The 22,779-nt window shown below is 39.7% G+C and overlaps 1 protein-coding gene and 1 long non-coding RNA gene across 5 annotated transcripts in view; one reads left to right on the top strand and one right to left on the bottom strand.

Annotated features, from left to right (window-relative positions):
* Nucleotides 1-22,779, bottom strand: part of CHID1 (chitinase domain containing 1) — a 308,728-nt gene that overhangs the window by 98,900 nt on the left and 187,049 nt on the right. The gene's annotated exons all lie outside the window — the stretch shown is intronic.
* LOC112544438 (uncharacterized) lies at nt 4,153-14,071 on the top strand. The gene is made up of 3 exons (XR_003087766.2): nt 4,153-4,285; nt 12,204-12,268; nt 13,935-14,071. It is a non-coding gene; the product is annotated as an uncharacterized LOC112544438 (long non-coding RNA).

The following is a 22,779-nucleotide window of genomic DNA, read 5'->3' as shown; positions in this document are numbered from 1 at the left end:
TCGCATTTCAATCTCTCATCCTACCTCATTTAAAATCACAGCCATTTTTCCTTTCACTACTGCCACCAGCTGAGTCTGATGTGATTGAACATTAGTCCTAGAATAACAGTGTACTAGACATACCTGAGCCTGTGCTGACTCAGTTATTCTCCTAAAGGTCTCACACATACTGAACAGGAGTGACAAAAACTGAGCTCTGTGTGGTGTCTCGCATATATCTTGGGGGAAAAAAAGACTAATTGTCCCAAACTACCCTTTGGAATCTTCCAGAAAAGTCTGGCAGAATTAATGAAGAACATCTTTGTTAATGTACAGATCACAGACATCTCATGATCAATTGCATCAAAGACATTCTACAGATTTAATAAACAAAGATCAAACACCTTTTCCTCATCAACCGTTCAGACAGCAACTAGCCTAAACAATTCAGTTTCTCCCAAGCCTTGACCTGGGTCCTCACTGAACAGGGTTTTAGGAGGTTAAGTAATCAAAGACATGGCTAGATTTGACATGACACATCCCTTCTCAGTGATCTTTCTTAAGCATGGTTTGAATTAGAGAGGATATGAAGTAAGAAAATAATATTCATAGCAAAATATGTTTTCAGCCAATGAGAATGTGTGCCTTTTAAAAACTTCTTTAACTGTGGCAGAAAATGTAACTACTTCTGAACATGGATTTGGTGGTGACTGGCTTATAGAAAAATTCCACACATTTTCACCCACAAAAAACAGCTGTACACATTCTCTTTAACTGCCATGATGCACACACATTTTTTTTAAATTAACATCAGATGTAATTAATATTAAATATATGGGCACAAGACATTTAACAATGAGATTCAGTTTTAAAGTAACTATTTCATTCATTTGAAAGGTTTTCTAGAAGAATATTATCATTTACACCAAAATGGCAATCATTTGAAGTCCAAATTAAGGACCACAATGTTTCAATCTCTTTTTTTTTTAAATCAACAGTACTTTAAAATGTCTGCTTCACAATAAATGCTATATTGCTCCTTTCAGCTATGTATAATTATTTCATTATCTTTTCTGAAAGCATCTAACTCCAGTCTGCACCTCCTGATCAAACATATGTAAAATTACCAGTCTGGGAAAAATCTTCAGTTCTCATTTAAAGTTATTGCTTTATTTATTTAACAATTTTTAGGATATTTAGGATTTTTCTCTATCTTACAACTTTGTTAGTGTCTAGGAAATTTGTCAGAGTACTGTAATTTCCTCTTTTCATTGCTCAATGGCAGAATATTTTCTCTCCTAAAATAGATTAATGAAGAGAGACTCTAGCTGAAAGTGTTCGTATCTATATTTACAATCAATACAGTGGGAATAATAAAACTATAGAATATATATGCATGTAAAGTTATTCAGTAGGTAAATGCTTGGAGCTGCAAACATCCCATTTACAATACTGATTGTGGTTTTATGTCTTACATCATTTTACCAAGGTGTGGAAAAATCACCTAGAAAATCGATTAAGACTAAGCAAAAGAAAAACAGAACATTGCAAAATATTATTCTAAACTAAGAGTAATAAACTTGGAGACATATACTGTACAGAAATCCAATCTAAAAAGCTATGCGAAAAATACAAATGCAAATATAAAAGCTGTTTAGTTATACCAGACACTAAAATTTAAAGGAACAGAGAACTGCAATGAGACACATTTTATTATGGAGTGAACAAACAATGCCCTGTTGACTTTCTATAAATATACCCGTACGTTACATGACTTACTGCTTCATTATGATCCACTGATAATGGAGACATAACCATGCATTTGAATGTAACAAAGGTTTTTCAGCTTTCAAAATTAAAATACTGTGCATTAAGATTTTCACTGTGCACTTCAGCAGTACTGGAAACATTGCAGCGTATGACCCACACTTTACTTATTGTGTGAATAACTTCAGTCTTCTGAGCTGGTAATCTAACACTTTTCCTGCTCAATCATTGAATGTTCTAGAAGAAAATGAATTTGTTCATAGATATGAAAGATTAAATTAGGGCAGGTCACTTGGCTCTTACAAACTCTAGTTCTCTCCCTTTCTTCGTATGCTCATTTTTCCCTTCTATGTTAGAAGTGGGCAGCTTGCAGCCTGCAAGCCACATGTGGCTTACCGCAGCTCTACCCGCGGCCAGTGGACCCCGTCTGCCTCCTTCCCCCATGCGCCTCTCACTCACTGGGGCCCTGCACTTCCTGCTCCTCTCCCCTCCCTCACAGCACTTTTGGAGGAGCCAGGAATTGCCTGATGTGTACTCTGTCCCCATTCCTCTCCCTCCCAGAGCTGTTTGCAGCATTCCAGCTCAAGGAGGGTGGGAGAGGAGCAGGGAGGGAGCGAAGATCAGGTGTCTGCATGCTCCAGAAGTGATAGGAGGGAGATGAGGAGCAGGTAAGTGTGGGGCTCTGGTGCCCTGAGGGAGAACCACTCCTGGTTATCCATTCCTGCTCTACACCTTCCTCTAACTATCAGTTCCCATCAGTAGTCCTCCACCTCTCTCTCTTGTGTTGAATATCTGCTTCTGGAAACAGCATGGACACCATTATAGGATCAGAAAAGCATCTTTAAGCATGCCTGTGATATTGAGCACACCTGCAAGGCCCTGTCGGAATCATAACAGCCATGGCATATGCTATGCCAAACTTTCCCCTGAGGCAGTTCAGAAACATAATAAATTGTCCAACATTTTTCTTACAGTCTGTGAAATATAAGGGCAAGAAAATGCAGAAAGATTGGTGTGCAAGGACACCTTTAATGATCTCAAAGCATAAGGCTATCAGGACTGAGCAATTTCTAAAACGCTAAAGGCTTTTTCTTTCCTAATTACTTCAACCAAGACCCATTCCTAAGAAATTTAAGATGAAACTCATACCTAAGATTATAATAGGCAAAGTTTTCAAAAATGCCTTACATGAGCCTCTAAATTTATATATACAGAGTTTTACTTCCAAATTGGGTTAACACAAATTAAATCAGAGTTGGGTCATTTGAATTAAGCATTGATAGGAATCTGGATATCAAAAGTTGCAGGTACAATTTTGAAAGCATCTTTGAAAATATTAGCCTGCATGGTCATCTGCTACATATTAGATTTCTATTTTCTTTTACACCAAGGAACAAAGATTTCACTCAAAAGTTCTAAGAAGTGGCTATTTCACAGGTTTTACTGCTTAACGATGAACAAAAAGGGGGCTAGGTGTCAATGAACTAAGCTTGGCATGGGACCAAACAGCTTCACCTTTAAATAAAAATCAACCTTTGTAATTAGGACACAAGAGGGGCTGGGGAAAGCAAAGCTTTACTTTTCATTACAAAGTGTCATTTCAAAACTATATATGGGAGCTACCACCTGGGAATTTTCTCTGTCCAAGATGACTAATTGCCACAGCTCTTGTTACAATTTTATCTATAGAGACAGGATAAGAATGACCTTAGGTGGGGAAAGCACAACAGAGTATGATAGTGTAGCTAGCTGTTGAAGAGAAACAGATGGGGATGTCAGCTATAAAAACATCAGCTATCTAATCTTAAATGTAAGAATCTGGACAATTTATATAAAATACAAGTGATGTGTCTTGAAAATTCACATTACAATAATTAAAAGACTGACCACCCTATGCTTCGTGTATAGTAGTCTCCAAAGGTGTGGGTGTTATTTTTGTTTTATTTTGTTTCTTGATTGTAATTGTGTACACACATAAAGAGACAGGTTATCATGTGTTTCCTTTTCATACTTCCACGTAGCTACCATTGAAACAATAGCATTTTACAATAGTGGCACAATATTGCTATTGCTACTCGAAGCACAGCTCTAAGTAGAGGACTATCCAGTTAGATGACAGAGTCTGTGCTCTCCCCAGAAACAAAAGTCACATCTTCAAAACATCCCAGAAACAAATATTACTGCCATCAGAAGGAGCCTCTGGCATCTGCAATGGGGGACTGAATCGGTTCCTCTAAGTGTGATTTCAAGTCAGTAACTGCCAAAATTGGCAGCAGCTGCTGCTGCTAGTGTGCCCGTCAAACAGATTGAGAGGTTATGAGGTGAATTTTCAGAACTGATCATTTTGACTGAGTGTTTGTGAAATTGTGATATAGGGGAAGAAAGGAAGAGAATCAAGTGAGGGTGGTGACATATGATCAGCAGCTAAACACTGGAGAAACATTCTGGAGGGTACACAATAGATCTTATTAATGTCTTTATCTAGATAGTTGCCAGTCTGAGAAAAGGGAGAGATGATTTCAGTCCCTGGACAATCTGGGTAAGTACCAGAAAATGAAATATGTTGCTAATTGATTTGTGGGGGTTTTTGAGTGAAATCAATCTACTTATCAGTCTTATTCATTTTCTTGACAGGAAACAGATTTAAATTAAAATTGGGGTCCTGACCCCCTTTTTTTTTTGTCTGCTGACAGAAAACCTGTATTGTAACTTATAGTAGGAACTTCTCTAATTATCTGTCTCATTTTCTATCAAACACAATTACGTAGCACTAATTATCTGCTGGGTGATAGCCAAAGTCTGGAAGATGGTAACCAATCTCTGTAACAACCTAATTAATAGACCTGATGGGTGTGTACTGTACCTGCAAAAATATAATTCAATCCCACATAATCATAACGACATCTGATTGGACACCCAATTTTTAAATTGGAAGGTAAAACCCTCATTGTTACTGCCATTAAATTATTCTTAGCATGTGTCCAAATGAGAACATGAGAAGTTCTCAGCTCAGAATAACCTCTCCAAAGAATTCACTCTTTTCAGATAATCACACAATATGTAAAACACTTCTGAGGTGTGAAAAACATTAATTAATTTGGAGTTAGATTTGCAAGAGATAAGATTAAAATAAAATAGCCATTTGGAAGAAGTTACTTATCTTGCCCAGTAACAATATTTTTCGAGATGTTTTGAGACAAGCAGCAATGGGCTTAAATTGCAGCAAGGGAGGTTTAGGTTGGACATTAGGAAAAAACTTCTTAATGGTCAGGGTGGTTCAACCCTGGAATAAAATGCCTAGGGAGGTTGTGAAATCTCCATCACTGGAGATATTCAAGAGCAGGTTACATAGGCGTCTGTCAGGGAGGATCTAGATCAGGGGTGGGGAAACTTTTTTTGGGTGGGGGGGCCTCTGGTCCACTGAAAAAATCAGTCAGGGGCCGCACATAAGTGAAGGAAAAAAAACCATTAAAAAACCCCAAACAATCCCTCACTGATATTGACCCCAACTGAGAAGGAAAAAGACACTTATGTGCTCCAGCCCTGCAGTGGGGTAGCAGGGTGGGGGGCAGGAGCACCAGCACCGGCTCCCCAATCCTGGGGGGGACACCAGAGCTTGGAGGGGGCAGGATCCAGTCAAGCTGGGGACCGCATCTGGCCACCAGATCTGAGGTTTCTCACCCCTGATCTAGACAGTGCTTGGTCCTGTCATGAGAGCAGGGGACTGGACTTGATGACCTCCCAAGGTCCCTTCCAGTTCTAGTATTCTATGATTCTATGATCTCCACTCGCTGGCGAAAGAATTAAGTCGAGGTACAGAATTAAGTCGAGGTACCCCAATATTTATAGACAGAAATGAACAATTTATTATACCCACTGTATGTATCCTCTTATGCACTAATGAAACATTTGGTACCTCCCTTTTTTACTTTTTTCCAAAACATTCACTACCCCTTGTTATGCTTTCACTCTTGTTGTTTCAAACTATTTTATTATGTACTCAGCTGAGTGTCCATGTATTGTCCTGATGGAATATATTTACATACTTCCTGTGCTTTTACCAATGCTAGCAGTTCTAGTGCCGAGAGGCACTGACTTTCAGGCAAACATCTGCTTTTGACACTGACTGTTACTCATATAACTATTGCTTACTTTGGTTCAAGCACCAAGCCCATGCTTCAGGCTCTTTCTTTCTTCTACAAGTATGACTTGTACCTTCGGCAAATTAAGCGGCTAGAATTTGAAATTGGCTAGTCTCACTAAGATTACGGTTTTTCCAAAATTAAAAAAAAATGTTATCCAGAAAAAAAATAAAGTTCTTTGTCCCCAAGAGCAGACAATGTTAAATTCCACACTACACAGCACAGTAGCAGTTTCATATCAGCACAACAGCAATAAAGGCATCATTTCAAAAATATAGTAATTTAAGTAAAACACTAAATAGGAAGCTTAAGTTGTATCTTAAAGTTTGTTTTATTCAGCTGCTAAACATAGCCCTTTAAAAAGTTTCAGAGCAAGCAATTCCAAATGTATGCCAACCACTGGAACTTGTTGATGTACTGTCTGGGATTAACTTCAACTTCTAGCATTGAAAAAAAACCTCAGTATGATAAATGGCTTCATCTTGGCTCATTTCTTAGTTCTCCTTACCCCATACTCTTAACATTAAGGGTGCATCTACACTGCAAGGCTTAGCTACATTTGCATAGCTTATTTCAAGTTATTTCAATTGCGTAGCTCAGGGGTTCCCAAACTTTTTGACACGGGAACCAGTAAATCCATTCATGAGCTTTTGGAGGACAAGTAACATTCATCTGCATATTTGCATACTCCTTAAGCAAATGATGAATATGCAAATAAGTAGTTTCTGGTCCTTCCAACACCCCCAGTGCCAGCTTTAGCAAAGCTTTTGATATGGTCACCCACAATATTCTTGCCAGCAAGTTAAGGGAATATGCATTGGATAAATGGACTGTAAGATTAATAGAAACCAGACTGGTCCCAGATGAGGGATTTTTTTGGACCAGGGGAGGACATTTCAGGGTTCCTGGTTCCCCTCCCTCCCCACTAGACTTCTTTGCACCTGAGCTGCCCATCCCCACTGGTTCCCTGCACCCACTCAAAACCATCCCCCACAATCCAAGGGAGTGCAGCACCAGTTCCCTGCAGCCCCTCACAGCCCAGCTGAGCTGCCCTTCTGTTTCCTATGCCTTCCGCCATCCATCTCAGCCCAGTTGAGCCCTGCACTGGTTCCCTGAATGCCTCCCCCACAGCACAGCTGAGCCCCGTTTCCCTGCAAAACTGCTGAGCCCAGCTCTGATTTCCTGCTCCTCCCTCCCCTGCACTTCCCGCCTCCTGCAGCCCAGGTGAGCCCAGTGCCCCGCTCCTCCTTCTCCCTCCCCCCCCGCAGCCCAGCCCAGTGCCCTCCTAGCATCAGAGGAGTAGCAAGGATGTTATGCCCCTTTAAAAAAAATTATCAGTACCCCCTACACAGTTTTCAGACAGACAAAGTTTTTTTCTACCATTGCAACACAGTTGTTTAAACAACTTAATCATAGCTGGGTGGGCGATGAAATTTTTGGGTGTAAAAGTAATAGGTGTAACGGCGTTGTGCAAGAGGGTTTTTCTTGCACAAGAAGGGGAAGTGTAGACGCTCCTTTTTGCGCAAGAGCCTCTTCTGAAAAAAATGGTGGCTCATTAGGTATGCAAATGAGGCTTGGCGATATTCCATGCTTAGCTTAATTTGCATATTACTTGTGCAAGAAGCCGCGAGTCTATACATAGCCTAAGAGTTCTCATTAAATGAGACAATGGAACTGTGATCAAAAATAATATTTGGCACTGGTTTTGAAAATCCACTTCCATTTTTCCAACTCTTGAAAGTAACAAGGCAATAATTTCTTCCATCTCTGAATGAATGCAGAATTGCTCATACAGTATTGTGTATGCTCCTTTATCAATCTAGTTTGAATGTCTCCAGAGATGGAACTTCTATAAAATTGTAGAACTGTGGCCTCAGGGAATTTTTAGTACACTCCTTTTCTCTTTTTTAATTTCACCCCATTATACCAAGGAAATATGGATATCACATGCAGAATTATGCTCTTCCATCCTTGGTATTCAGAGCTGACATATGTGATTATGATTCTACAAAATGCTTTAAAAGATGTACAACTTGGCTAACTTCAGACAGTATATGGAAAACAGTATGACTTTTTTGGTAACCTGGTGACCAACTCAATCTCACAACTTTCCAAAGACACCAAAGGGGCACCAGTTTGTCAGAAAAATGAAAGGTGTAACAAAGCGACTCCTAGGACTAAAGATTTTTAGGGACCCAACACTAGTAAAGGTGCATCTTATGAGAAACAGGATCTTCCCATTAATTCAACATTTCAGACAGGTTTCTCAGGGAATTTCTAGAAACAGCTGCCTCTTTGTCTTTGAACAAAATAAGTTTTCATTCTGCAATCAAGGCATATTTGAATTGTTTAATATTCACAAATTTTATGCAATTCTTAATACTGAAATCTATTTTTACTGGGTTCTATTTTATCTGAGAAAAACACCCAGAAGTTACATGAAACTTGAAATATTAATTTCAAATCTAAGAGTTATTTTTATAAGAGCACTTAATGGTCTCACTTGAGGTTTTTCACGAGAACAGGTTATAATAGCTATTGTGTGCAACCGCAAAATAATATCACTTTCTTAGCCTGTTCCTGCATTACTCTGAAAGAAGTGGTAAGGGAAAAAATGATCTCTCTGTTGACCACTTGAAAGACGTGCAATATGTTCAGAGAAACATGTGATTAGGAAGATTCATGGATAAGGAGAAAACCCAGCCTGGAGGCATATTCAAAACAGAGGGAACAGAAAAAGAAAAAGAAAAGATGTGCCTAGAGAAGCATACTCTTAGGCTACGTCTGGACTGCAGCACTTTTCCAAGATACCCGAGGTATCCCAGAAAAACAATGCCACGTCCAAGGAACATGTCCGCTTTTCCGAAAAAAATTTCGGAAAAGTGGATGTGCTCTTTCGCCATCCCTGTAAACCTCGTTCTACAAGGAAGAACGTATGTGTCAAAAAAGCAGGTTTTTCTGAAATTTGGTGCCATGTAGACACGCCAAATTTCAGAAAAACCTCTTTTGACAGAAAAGCAGAAAATTTTTAGATAAAAAAATTCTTGTTGGAAATTTTTCACAGAGCGTTAATCACCAATAATTCTTCAGGAATTCGTGATTTGCACTTTTGTCTATAAAAGGACACACTGCTAATGGATTTGTCTCTAAGAACATTTCTTATGGAGGAGAAAAATATTGTACAGTCCTAGCTCTGGTTTGCTTTTTAAAGCTATTGTCAAAACAATGCATTAGAAACTGATGTCACTTCCCAAGTTATATCTTATGAGCAAGAGGTGGAAGAATGGGACTGCTCATGCTATGACTAATTGGTGCTCTTGATGTTGAAAGAAGCTAGGTCTCACATATACAAGTGATCTTTCTGAATGGCCCAGCTCTGAAAAATGAACCTGATGCCGTTTCTGGAAATAGTTAATATGACAGCTTCCGTTAGCACAAGCAAACTCAGACTAATTTAACTCCAGCATCTTTTTAAACTTAACTAATTGATTGCTTAAGCCACATTGTCTTCAAATTATACTTTTATGTGATCACTGCATATAAGAAATACTAATAACTTTCCGGACTATGAATCCCAGAGCATGACTAAGTGTAATGGATCTTACTGCTGATTTATCACACTAGGTGACCGAGTCAGAAAGTTAGTCATTAAGAAATGCTTTCCCACTTACTACAAAATGCAAAACCTTTCCCAGAGGAGAAAATAGTATGAAACCATGATCTTACTGACACCTAAACAGTTATTCATTCAAGACTGTTCATAAAATTCTCAGATTTCAGACGTGTGAACAAATCATTTGACAAGCTACTATTAGGGTTCTGCTGGGTCAGGTGAAGCTGATCCATATTCATGCTTAGCATCTGGCATCCTCAAAGCACTTCAAAAGGATTATCCAGTTAATCTTTTGAACATCCTATTTTCCAAATGAAGAAAGAGGCAGAGACATGAAGTGACAATCACTGAGGCAGGGGCTGGGACCAAAACAATAAGTGTTTCAAGCGTGACTGACATAATTGGTTCTTGTTTATTTCTAGTGTTTGTCTAATAAACGGGGATTATTTAAATACTGTATTTTAATACCATTACAACAATGCAATAATTGATGGGCAAAGGGGCCTTCAATATGTGATCCATTTCTATTTGCCAAACTGGGGTATTTTCCCTGACAAGAGCTACAAACAGTGTAACTTTTGATTACTTCCTGACTCATACACTAGTATTGCAGAGAAAGTATTATCTTGAAGATAAGATTGTATATTGCAATTTAAGGGACAATTTGCTTCTTCCATAAAAAAGAAATACGCTTAAGTTTTACAGGCACATTCTATCTGGGAAATTTCAAACATTTGAGATTAATTATTTAAGCCATAAGGGAGATATGAAATAGGTTTTTTTAAAGGGCTGTTCCCTTTTTTAAAAAAGCTCTTTAACTTTTATTTGCTGTCCTTTCTCAAAAAGCACTTGAGATACCAAGCTTAATATGTTCTTTTCCGCTAGCCTCAGTGTAGTGCCTTTAATTTTTTTTGGTAAGTGTAGCTGCCTGCTCTTCAGACTTTTCTCTGAAACCAGTTTACAGGCTATATACTCTTGCCTATTTTTCCTGTTAATACATAGCCTCTGGCTCACTCTAGAACCTGGTCCTCTCTGACCTCAGGTTGATTTCCTATAATGTGGAGATTACGGACCATTCTGGATGCTGAACTAGAGGTTAATAATGCAAGTCAGTAACAGGGTCATGACAGTAAATGGTCTGAATTTTAACAAGCCCTCATAATGTGTAATATCCACAGATAGACTGTGCAGAATTTCAGAAGTCTAGAGGCCAGTCCACACTGCTGGGTTTCTTAACTATAGGTGACCAAGATATGTTAGAGACACATTCAGATTACTGCTTCAAAAGCTCAACTGCCACCAATACAGAAACACCTATAGAACATAGCTGTAAACAAGTCCCTAATCAAGATCATTACACATTGTAGTGACTGCACTGCATCAAATCACTGTGTGTCAAAGGCTAAAATTTCAAGAAAAGCACTAAGAAAATTAATGTACAGAAAACTAAGGTAAAAGAAAAGGAAGGTTGCAGAGAAATCATTTGCTCTGAAAAACAGGGTTTTCCAACAGTGTTTTTGATTGTTAGAAATTTTTAAGTTAAAAGATTTAGGAAAGAGAACATTTAAGTCAGAGTTTGATTTCCTCCACTTTTTTTTTTAAACATGCCTACTAGACCTCTCTGACATTTTTGTCCACGTACTTAAAAAACATCCCATGTGGAAACCATATTTTCATTGAAGCTTACCTGTGGTCCTATATAACAAAGTAATAGCTGCTATGAGTAGCTACTCACCAGATCCTCTTCCAACTCATTCTCCTTTACAAGCTGTCACTAATAGCTTGTCTCTTACATCCCATACACAGTTTATCTGCACTATTCTTGATTTATGCTTAATGAAGAAACCACAAGATTGTATTTTTGGAGAACACATACTGAACAGTCGCCTAAGTAGCAATGCACTACAAAGTCAAGACTAACCTCTCTATAATTGTTACCAGGACCATTTTGAATCACCATCAGTCTCCTGGTATGAACCTATATTGAATGAGCACATATAGGAAGTCAACCCTAATGACCAGTGATGGCCCAAAGATCAGAGTGCATCGTTCTCCAAAGCAAACTGGACAGGTCAGACTTACCTAAAGCACAGAGAAGTTAGCAGGAAAAATTAGATTTTGAAAAGTAATCATAGTTGTGCATGTAACTGACGGCATATACACCAGTGGCCGGTGGCAACAGTTTACCAGGACTGGCTACCGTTACTATATGTAGTTGTACCTCTGCAAGTACAGGTGATGGCAGCTCCTGCTGCCCGAAAGTCACTGTCTTCGGCGCTATGAGAGTTACGGGAAATGGCATGGACAGGGACAACGCTTGCTGTAGCCCCCATTCGCCAGCAATGGTGACCCGTGACCAACTAGAGCTGCAAGTACCAGTGGAGGTGCAGACAAATATAGTGGCACCAATCTGCCAATGGCTAACCCTGACAAAATGGATCAGGCCCATGAGCTGGTTTTTTGTCCATCCCTGGCATATGTTGTGGTGGGGACAGAGCAATGAGTTTGAGATTATTTGTGGAGCCTAGTTTTTAATTTTCTAAAGCTTTCAAATCTTTGTTTTTTGAAAGCTTTTACCTGCATTTATAAATGTAAAGGGCATTTCCCAACAGAGTACAATAATTTGAGACTTCCTGTGTGACTTTTAGAATCTTTGTACTGAAGCTGAATACAGAAATTTGAATTTCATTACTTATCAACAGACTCCATCCAGAAAAAAAAATTCTACTGCAGTAACACGTCCTGACTTGGATCAAACAACAACGAGGTAGGTTCTGTGTAATCTGAGACATAAATTATGTGGGTTTGACCTTTTTGATTCACTCTCCCTGTAATATTTTAATAGGTTCTGAACACAATAAATGAATTACAAAAAGATATAGGTTTTCTTCCTCAGAAGGCAAATATCAAAGAAAAAAGACTTTGTAGTGAAGAGAATGAGGGAGTTTGTGGATAAACATGGTCTTGCAACCATGACAAGGAAATTCAGTTTCTATTCTAGCACACAAGGATGCAGACAAGGGCTATAACACACTAGGGGCCATTTTCTGCAACTGAACATGAGTGTATCTCCTAATGACTTCACAGGGAGTTGTAGTCTCTTGTTCAGGGGTTAGGGTTGTTAACTTTGGTTGGATGATTCCTGAAGGTCTAAACTCATGACATTTTTAATTAAAGATTAATCTTTAATTCTTGGAGACTCCAGGATAATCATGGAGGGTTGGCAACTCTATCAAGGATATGATTTGGCCTAAATGATATCAACTTCTCTCTGCAAATAGAACCTAATTCAGTAAGGAACTTGAGCACATGCTGAATACTTCAGTACTGTGCTGAGTTGATGCCTTAAATATGTATCCACAACATGAACCCCGTATAATGATCCAATCACATCCAAAATGCAGGAGCACATTTTAGGTCTCCTACAAAGAAATGAAGAGCAATAAATCACAAGCACTGCAATTATCATGGAGGCTCACTTCTGCACCTTTCCTTTTCCCATGGCTTATACTGAGCAAACCAAAGGAAATTCTGACTCCTACAATAATAGTTATAATTTTACATAATTTTGTTAAAATATTAGCAAAGCTCTGGTGAGCAAATAAACATCTGATTTAAGCCAAAGCAGTTGCAAGTCTTCTAGTTAAATATGTGTGCTTGAAACTCCTTATTGTAACAAGTTACTTGTTTGTTTGTTTATTTAATTCTTATAGTGAAACTTTGGAAGAACTTTAGAAGAGCATTAAGAGATAAGCATGTGCTAGGAAATACTGCACTGATATTTTAATATCAATTGAAATATTCTGGATAGTCATTATGCCCAATTCATCCGAAGAAAAGAGCATATTAAAAAAATAACAGAGCATAGATAGCGTCATTATAGTTTACTAATCAAAGAGAGAGTACTGGCCTCCAATCAAGCAAAAATCAGGGAGAGAAATTAGTGAAGAGGAAGAGAATGATATCAGGGAAAGATAAAACAGAGAGATTTAAAATTATAATAATGTTACAGATGTAAGGATAAATTCAGGAAAGATGAACCGGTCAAAGAGTTTTAAGGACTGACCAGAAAGATTAGGATTGTTAAGAAATAGAAAATAATTAAATTGTTAATGACTAATGTTACCATTAAAATAAAATATTGTTATGGAACAATTTATGTTTCCAAAAACATTTAAAAGGTATGAAAACAACACTATTTCTCTTCCTTGTTTGTGTGGTGGAGAGGGGGAAGGGGAGACTTGTGAAATTCTACTTTCTTGTCACACTGGCTGAGATTTGTGAGGGCAGGAGGAGTGAAATAACATTGTTTATTCTCATGATAAGAGTTCATCAACAAGCTCTGTGCTTGGACTGGTAGAAGTTTATGATGATTTTACAAGGAACACGTGGAGAGTACATATCACTAATCAATGATGATCTCATCTTTACAGATCTCGTCTTCTGTAAAGAAGGGAACAGCATCAATCCTCAGAAGCTCTACTGCTGGTCAGTCACTATATCTGTGATCTTAGGCCAGTCACTTGCATGGCACCTGGGTTCACCCGTTTGTAAAATGGCAATAATTTTCAGCCACATTTCTATAGAACTTTGGGATGTATAGAAAGTATTATGCAAGCTTCCTAATATAACCTTGCAAAACCTTCTCAGCTCTGACCTTTTATTCAGATTAATTTGGTGTGTAAACTATAATTTTACCATATAAGAAAAGTATCAAGGGTTTGGTTGTGAACCTTGCATGATTTAAATCAGATTTTATCCCACACTTCCACAAGTGTAAGACAAAATAACTCAATGCTTCTTCCAGTTTGCCAATATCATGCTATACTTATTACAAATACTTTGTTACATACAATATATTTGCAGCTGAGATTTTTTAAAAAATAATGTTCTATTAAGTATATTCCTTATAACAGATATATATTAATAAGTCTTTCTATCCATCATGTCTTGGTATTTTGTCTTGGTATCAGTTACCTCTCTGAAATTCAAGACTATATCACCAGTTCTCTTCAGAAATCATGAAAGGAACTGACAACAAGACAAAGAATTTAGAGTCTGGGAACTTTTAAAATTTGCCCTTCTTATTAAGGATATATTAAAATTAGGACATTGGTTAATTGCAGTTAAATTATGTGATTAACACCAAATGAATTGCACTGTTTGCATTTATTAAACATTTTGATGATTTTCTACAGTTTTGAATATATTGATTTCAATCACAATACGGAATATAAAGCATACTGTGTTCACTTTATATTTTTATTAAAAATACTTGCACTGTAAAAATGATAAACAAGAGAAATAATTGTATTTTGCAATTCAAATCATACAAGTACTATAGTGCAATCTCTTATCATGAAAGAGCAACTTACAAATGTAGATTTTTTTATTACGTATATGCACTCAAAACCAAAACAATGTTAAAATTTAGAGCCTACACATCAACTCAGTCCTACTTCTAGTTCAGCCAATTTCTCAGAAAAATAAGTTTACCACCATTTTCAGGAGATAATGTTGCCCACTTTTTATTTACAATGTCATTTGACAGCGAGAGCAAGTATTTGCATAGCACTGTTGTAGCTAATTTCGCAAGATACTTATATGTCAGACGTGCTAAAGATTCAAATGATATGATTCAACCCCTTTATGATTCAACCACAATTCCAGAAGACACATCCATGCGGATACCAGGTTCTGCTCAGTGATGGTCCAAAAGCAGTACAGACCATCACATGTTCAAATGAAAATGTATGATCTGGGTCAGCTGCCACCAGCAGAAGGTTGAATTTCGTCTTTGATGGTTTGGGTCTGTAATTTCTGCACTGGAGTGTTGCTCTTCTAAGATTTTGGAATGCATGTGCCACACCTGGCCTCTCAGATTTTAGAAGGCACTTCAGATTCTTAAATCTTGGGTTGAGTGCTATAGCTATTATAGCAAAGTTCTGGCTGTGCCTCGTGGCTCCTGCACTCCTTAAGCAGTTATTATATGCATCAGCAGCTCGCTGTGACCTTCGATGCTGCCTCTTATGTTTTTCTAGAGAGTGGGGTTACAACTTATTGAGCCATTTTCATCATTGGCAAAGTCAATGAATGGGGAGGGGAAGATCCCACCAGAATTCCTAGACCTCCTTTCCCCAGAATTGGTTCTTTCTGTGGTCTGGAGAGGTTGGGGGGAAACCCAGGCCTGCCCACTACTGGGTTGGGTTCTGACCTAAGGACCTTAAGCAGCAATAACTGCTCGGGTTTCTTCCTCTAGCCCTGAGACAGCAACCTTTTCCCTGAGACACTTCCCCAAACACTCCCCTAGTAGCTTTCCCTCTGGTACCTGACTGAATCTTTCCGTTCTCAGCTTTTCTGCAAACACACTTCCTCCTCTCAGTCCGTCCCTCTTCTCCTTCCCCCTTACCCAGGAGAAACCTTTTATAACAGCTTCCCGGGTTTAATTGGCTGCAGGTGTCTGATTAGCCTGTTTCAGGCCAGCTATTAACTAGCCTCAGGTGTCTGCCTGCCTTAATTATCTGGCAGCAGACTCTAGAGTTTATTCAGGGGATACAAAACTGTTTATCCAGTGCCCTGCATACCTGCCCTCCATTAGAGTGTGACAAACCGCTAGTCTGAGTCTGTTACACTATTTTTAGAAATATCATATTGGTACCCTCCGTGTTTTGTCAAATCTGCTGTCAAAGACTTTTTAAAATGAGCATGTGTTGGATTGGCATTGGAGACAACTAGAACATGAAATATATGGCAGACTGTGGGTAAAATACAATTCTCCCCCAATTAGTTCAGTCACAAATTAACTTTTTTTTTAAAACAAGTGTTATCAGCATCGTAGCATCTCATCTGGACTGGTGCCCTAGGCATGAAGGGGCATACAAATGTTCAGTATATCTGACATGTAAATATATATTGCAATGCTGGCTACAACAGTGCCACACAAATGCCTGTTCTCACTTTCTGGTGACATTGTAAACAAGAAGAGAGCAGCATGATCGCCTCCAAATGTAAGCCCACTTGCTTGTCTGAGAAAGTGGCTAAACAAGAAGTAGGACTGAGTGGACCTGTAGGTGTTAAAGCAGCATTCTTCAAAGAGGGGCTTGGGCCCACTTTGAGAAAGCTGCTAATGGGCTGCTCCAGTTTGTTTTCTTAATGGCTCCGCAGCCACAGAGCCTTGTTGCTCCTATTGGCTGCAGTTTGCCGTTTGCAGCCAAAGGGAGATGCAGGAAATAGCATGGCCCAGGTCACTCCTTCCCTCTTGGCTGAAAATGGCAAACCACAGCCAATGGGAGCAACAAGCCTCTTTGGCTGCCAAGCCATTAAGTAAACAGACTGGAGCAGCCCACTAGCAGCTTTCTGAGAAGTGGGCCAGTGGCCCACTTTGAGAAACACTGCTTTAAAGATTTACACTCTTTTATTTTTGGATTCATAATTCTTCATTTGTAAGTTCAACGTTCAATTAAAAGAAACTGTACTACAGTACTTGTATTATATGAGTAGAAAAATACTATTTTTTTCAGTGTAAATATTTAAAACCAAAATACAAAATAAATACTATACACTTTTTATTCTGTGGTGTAATTGAAATCAATATATTGGAAAATGTAGAAAAATCCACACATATTTAAATAAATAGCATTCTATTATTGTTTAACCGAACAATTAATTTTAATTACACTATTAATCACAATTAAGTTTTAAATCACTTGACAGCCCTAATTAAAACAGTTAAATGTCTGAAGTCAAATTAAGCCAGCTATCAAGTCACAGTAATTATTTTTACATTTTTTCAAACTTTTTATTAAGTGAAATAATAATAAAATGTGCACTTGTACAAGTAGAGCGCTGCAAATCTGCAGATATCCTTGGATATGGATGCAGATGTCTGTGGCTCATTTTTGTATTTATAAAAATATAAATTTTGTATCTTGAACCCTGCAAATCTGCAGATATCCGTGGATGTGTATGTGGATATCTGCTGATAATTTTGCATATGCAGATGTGGAGCAGATATCAATTTTGTGTTCATGCAGGCTGTTAATATGAGTGTGGTCCCCCTGCCCCACAACCCTTCCAACAATGCATCTTCCGCACAGAAACAAATATGATGGATTTTTAACTGGAGTCAAATGCAATCTATACAGTGATTTATTAAAAAAAAATGTTATGAATTACACACATTTAAAATGTGTGACCTCTTTCCCATTTCTTTAGTTTCACATTTTAAATGGAGAATCTCTCAATACAATTGAAAACAAAATCAGCATGGACCAGCTGACCAATAGCTGTTCTATGTGCAGTCATCTAAGTTTGAGGCTTTTGAAGGATTTATTATATATTTGAAAAATACCGTACAAACATACAAATGAGGAGGGTTCTTGGTGCACCAGTTGTGAAGTGTTCCAGCTTGTGTTGATTAATCATGAGAAATAAGTAGTTTATAATGGCAAAGTATGAAACCTCTCAAATGAACAAACAAGGGACTTTTAATGGCTGATCACGCCATTCTGTTTAGAATCCTGTTACCAAAGGGAACTGATTTAGCCTCTCTTTTAGAATGCACAGAGAGTTTCATCTACTGTGATCAACTATGAGCAGTATCTATAGAGGAAAAGTCAAATTCCCAACATGTGCTCCTGATGAAGCAAAATGGAACTGGACATCAAAAGTGAAGCTCCAGCATTTCAAAGTGGCCGAACAGATATTCATTAAACATTGAATGTCAAACTCCATTTCAATTCATTTACAGAACATTAAATATACCAAAGAAAGTACTGATGAGTGACATTAATGCACCAACTGCCTCAATGAGACATGTGGGCTAACTGAATGAAGTAATTTGTGGAACACTCATTAGCTTAGCTAGGTCAAATACAGAGGACCTTGTAAAGCAAAATATGTGGCCTGCTAAATCTGAGATGTCAGTTGGGATAATGGCTGAATTTAAATATGATTTCAGAGAGAGTGAGGAAATACTTGGGGAATAAATTATTTCTAATGACTAAATTGTGTTTAATATTTACTTCTGTTTGAGGTATTTGAGAGCATGACAGCTGATCTATTTTATCTATTTATAAAACATAATATAGAGCACTCTGTGACATATTGAGTCACAATCCAAAGTAGCAGGGGTCTGTGTCACCCTGTCCTGCAACCTTGTGTGCCTTACAGTAGAAGCTCCCACCTAGCCTTTCAGCATTCAAGCTACACCCAGAGTATCAGTGTATAATTTTTACCAGCCTTAGTTATACTTCAGGGTGATCCCAGTTCTAGATCTTCCTCCAGAAATACATGTCCTGTACTGCCCAGCCTTCTCCTGGACAGTACAAATATATCAAGCTTGTTATTCCTTTAATAACAATTATGCCAGTTTATTGTTTTAAACAGAGTACCGAAACCACTCCAATTTAAACACACTGCAAGTGATAAAACAATAAAAGAAGTTTACTAACTACACGGAGATAGATTTTAAGTGAGTACAATTAATGAGGCATGAAAATCAGAAATGGTTACAAGAATAATAAAGAACATTTATTTACTAGTACCTAACTTAAAAAAATATGAGTGTCGAGCAAAGATTCTCATCATAAACTGTAGCAGATTACTGATCAACCGCTTATGTCAATGGCTCTCATACCTGAGTTCCTACTAATATTTCCTTTTATCTTTTCAGCTGTGGAGAAGGAGCTGAGCAGGGAGTGAGAGAGGGGTGCCTTGGAGTGGTTCTCTCTCCTTTGTATGGTTTCAGTCCCCCTCTTGAAAATTATTTCCAGTGGTGAGCCAGGAGACTAAGTCTATGAGTATGTCTGCTCTATGAAATTAGGTGAAATGTATTGAGATCAGCATCCAATTTTATAAAGTCAAATTTACATGTCATCACTAAGCATATGTGGTCAGTGGAGTGCATCCTCACTACCACAGCTAATATCAACTCTTAACAGTTATGCACTGCGAGTAGCTGTCCCACAGCCCCTGATGCCCATTTTAATTCTGGGTTAGGCTCCCTCTGCCTAGAAGCTCCAAGACCCAGTCATGAGCCCTGAACCACACACAAACTACTACAGCTGCTTTGGGGGTGAGGGTGAGATGGCTTGAGACTGCCCCAGCTCTGGTTGATCCAATTGGTCCTGGGCTGCCTGACTAGCCCCCGAACCAGCTGCACCTGCCACTGCAAAGGTCAGGGAGGTCACAGAAAGTCATGGAATCTGTGAGCTCCATGTCAGATTCACAGCCTTAACTGCCCACACAACACCCTTTGAGCATTTTATTTTGTATCTATGCAACACACGTCAGTGGCAAAGCGTACCGTATTGCTGAACATCATTATGTTCCTGCATGATAGTTACAGATTCAAAAAAGTAACCAAAGGCACCAGGGGCTCTTAGCCCCATCTCTTCCTGACTTATGAGAGCTTAGGGAAAGACTCAGGTCAGGATCAGCGACTCACCTGGCAGGAGCTGGCACAGAAACAGCATCTGGACACCTATGACAGCCTGCTTTCTACAGGTACTATGAACATTCTTTTCCCTTGTCATGGAGTCACCAGGCTAATACTCTGGAACTGCTCCATATGAAGCCAGTCATGACTATGGAGTAACATGCCTCCTCCCCCAATGTCACCAAGGCAAGCCTACACAGCTTTGTTCTTCCTGGGTCTGACCGCAGATCATTCAGCATTTTTCCACTCCATGTACTTCCCCTAGCAAGTCTACCCAGGAGGGACTCTTGCAGAAGCCAAAGGACCCTGTAGACAACCTCCACAATCAGCTGTGACTCAACCAGCATTGTAAAATAGAAGATCTATTAGTTGACAGGTACACATTATAGCAAGGAGTTGTTAGTACGAAAATCACTGACCTTCAGTCAAGCGCTTATTGGGCGAATCCTGGGCCAGACAGCCTGGACTCCCCCTTTTCCAGTCCCCCAAAGCAGTCTCCCCTGGACTCTGCTGTCTGCCCTCTGACACCCCATCTGTTCCTCTTCCAGTCTTTGTTCTGCTTCCCAAGCAAAGAGTAACCTGCCTGCACCCCCTTCCTGGTTCTGAGGCTACAAAGAGCTTCAGACATCACTTACAAGCAGAGAGCTGGGCAGTAACACCTGCCTCAAAGGCCTCAGAAAAAGTCACTCACCCAAGTCCCATCACTTAGTCCAGGGGTGAGCCACAGCCTGTCAGCAGACCAGATCCATCCTGCCTAGATCTTTTATCCGGCCCACACAGCAGTTCCTGGCCCTGCCCCCTCACGCGTTGGCTGGGAGCCAGGATGTGCAAGCCCTTTCAACCGCTTCCATTTAAAGGGCTCACGCCTTCCCCGTGGCTGTCAGGTAACAGCTGCAGGGAAGGTGCAAGCCCATAAAATAGAAGCAGTTAAAAGGGCTCATGTGTCCCTGGCTCACAGGCAATGTGCTAGCAGAGAGTCAGGGAGCAGAGAGCCCTTTGAATAGCAAGAGATGAAAGGGTTTGCAGCTCCCATTGCCCACTATCATGATGCTTGGGAGTTGCAGGGGAGGCGTGAGCCCTTTCAACTCCTGCTATGTAAAGGACCCGCCCCTTTCACCCGAGACCCCGCTCCTTCCGGGGCAGCCCGTGACCACTTCAAACATTTTTGAAGAGGCCCCCCTTCAAAAATTATTGCCAACCTTTGACTTAGGCATTTTTGCAGTACATAGGCAAACTGAGGTACACATAGTATTCGTATAGGACAGTAAGACTCACATGCAACATAAGGTGACTAAAACCCCACTTCGTCACATCCCTCTAGCTCACACACTTCTATTAACTTTCAAGTTCTGCATTTTTCCCACAAGCCATCTACTCCCTTCTGCTTCTCCCCTCCAAACCTCCAAAAAATTTAAACTAAAAAAATAAACTGTGGAAATAATACTTGCTTGTCACATTATTCACTCTGCTTATGGGTTATATTCACACACATTAAATCACAACTTGTCCCTCTTGTGTATTTACACTGAAAGCTCTTTGGAGGCATGGGCTTTCATGCTGAAGTAAAGTTGCTCTCATGAGGTTGTATTAAATGAACTTAATTAAGATGAGTTTTTCCTGAACTAGTTGCAATTTCCCCTGGTCTGGCCTTCACTAATTTGTTTTGCATAGCACACTTAAGCACATTTCTCCCTCACTGATGTTCCAGAAAAAGCAGGGATTCTTCTTCAAGGCTGAGTTTCAGTATTCTGCTCATGTACATCAAGATTGGAGCATCCTCAGAAGACATAGAAATCCTCTCCACAAGGAAGAAACCTACAATACTTTTCTCTTGTTTCAGACTTTCCTGAACAAAATGGAGTAAAGAACCAGTAGGGCATGAAATCAGCATGAAGAAACTTCACATTAAGCTGTGGAGTGACCAACAGAGAAACTCTATTGTTAACCCTCTATTATCATCTCCACAGCACTGAATAGGCCAGGGGTGGGCAATAATTTTTGAACGAAGGCCACTTAACATTTTTTTGAAGTGGTCGGGGCTGCCCTGGAAGGGGTGGGGTCTCAGTTTGAAGGGGCCTTTAAATAGCAGGAGTTTAAAGCGCTCATGCCTCCCAGGCATCATGTTAATGCAGGAGCGGAAGATGCGAGCCCTTTCAACTTCTGCTATTTAAAGAGCTTGCACCTTTCCCACGGCTGTCAAGCAGCAGGGCTGGGAGCTGCGAGCCCTTTCCACTACTTCTATTTAAAGGGAGAGAAACAGTTGAAAGGGCTCGCAGCTCCTGGGCCTCTAATGAGTTTCCTGGAATCCAGGGGTGTTGCAAGCCCTTTCAACTGAGTCTCTTTAAAGCAGCTGGCTGCTAAGGGAAGGGCATGAGTCATTTCAACAGAAGCAGTTGAAAGGGCTTGCACTTCCCGACTCTCAGGCGAGGTGTTAGAGGGCAGGGCCAGGAACTCCACGCAGGCCAGATACAAGAGCTAGGTAGTCTCGATCCAGTTTGCTGTCAGGCTCTTGTGCACCCCTGGAATAGGCCAATGTAGATTGATTTGAGAGACTTACTCTGGGGTAAGAATCCTGAAAAAGACTCACTAGCTAGTAACCCATTTCTGCTTGTCTCTAAGGGTATGTCTACACTACCACCCTAGATCGAACTAGGGTGGTAATGTAGGCAACCGAAGTTGCAAATGAAGCCCGGGATTTGAATTTCCCGGGCTTCATTTGCATAAAGCCGGGCGCCGCCATTTTTAAATGTCCACTAGTGCGGACTCCTTGCCGCGTGTAGCCACGCGGCACGGACTAGGTAGTTCGGACTAGGCTTCCTAGTCCGAACTACCGTGACTCC

Source organism: Pelodiscus sinensis, chromosome 4 (genome assembly GCF_049634645.1).
Source record: "Pelodiscus sinensis isolate JC-2024 chromosome 4, ASM4963464v1, whole genome shotgun sequence".
NCBI lineage: Eukaryota > Metazoa > Chordata > Testudines > Trionychidae > Pelodiscus > Pelodiscus sinensis.
This window is presented reverse-complemented; position numbering and strand designations above follow the sequence as displayed.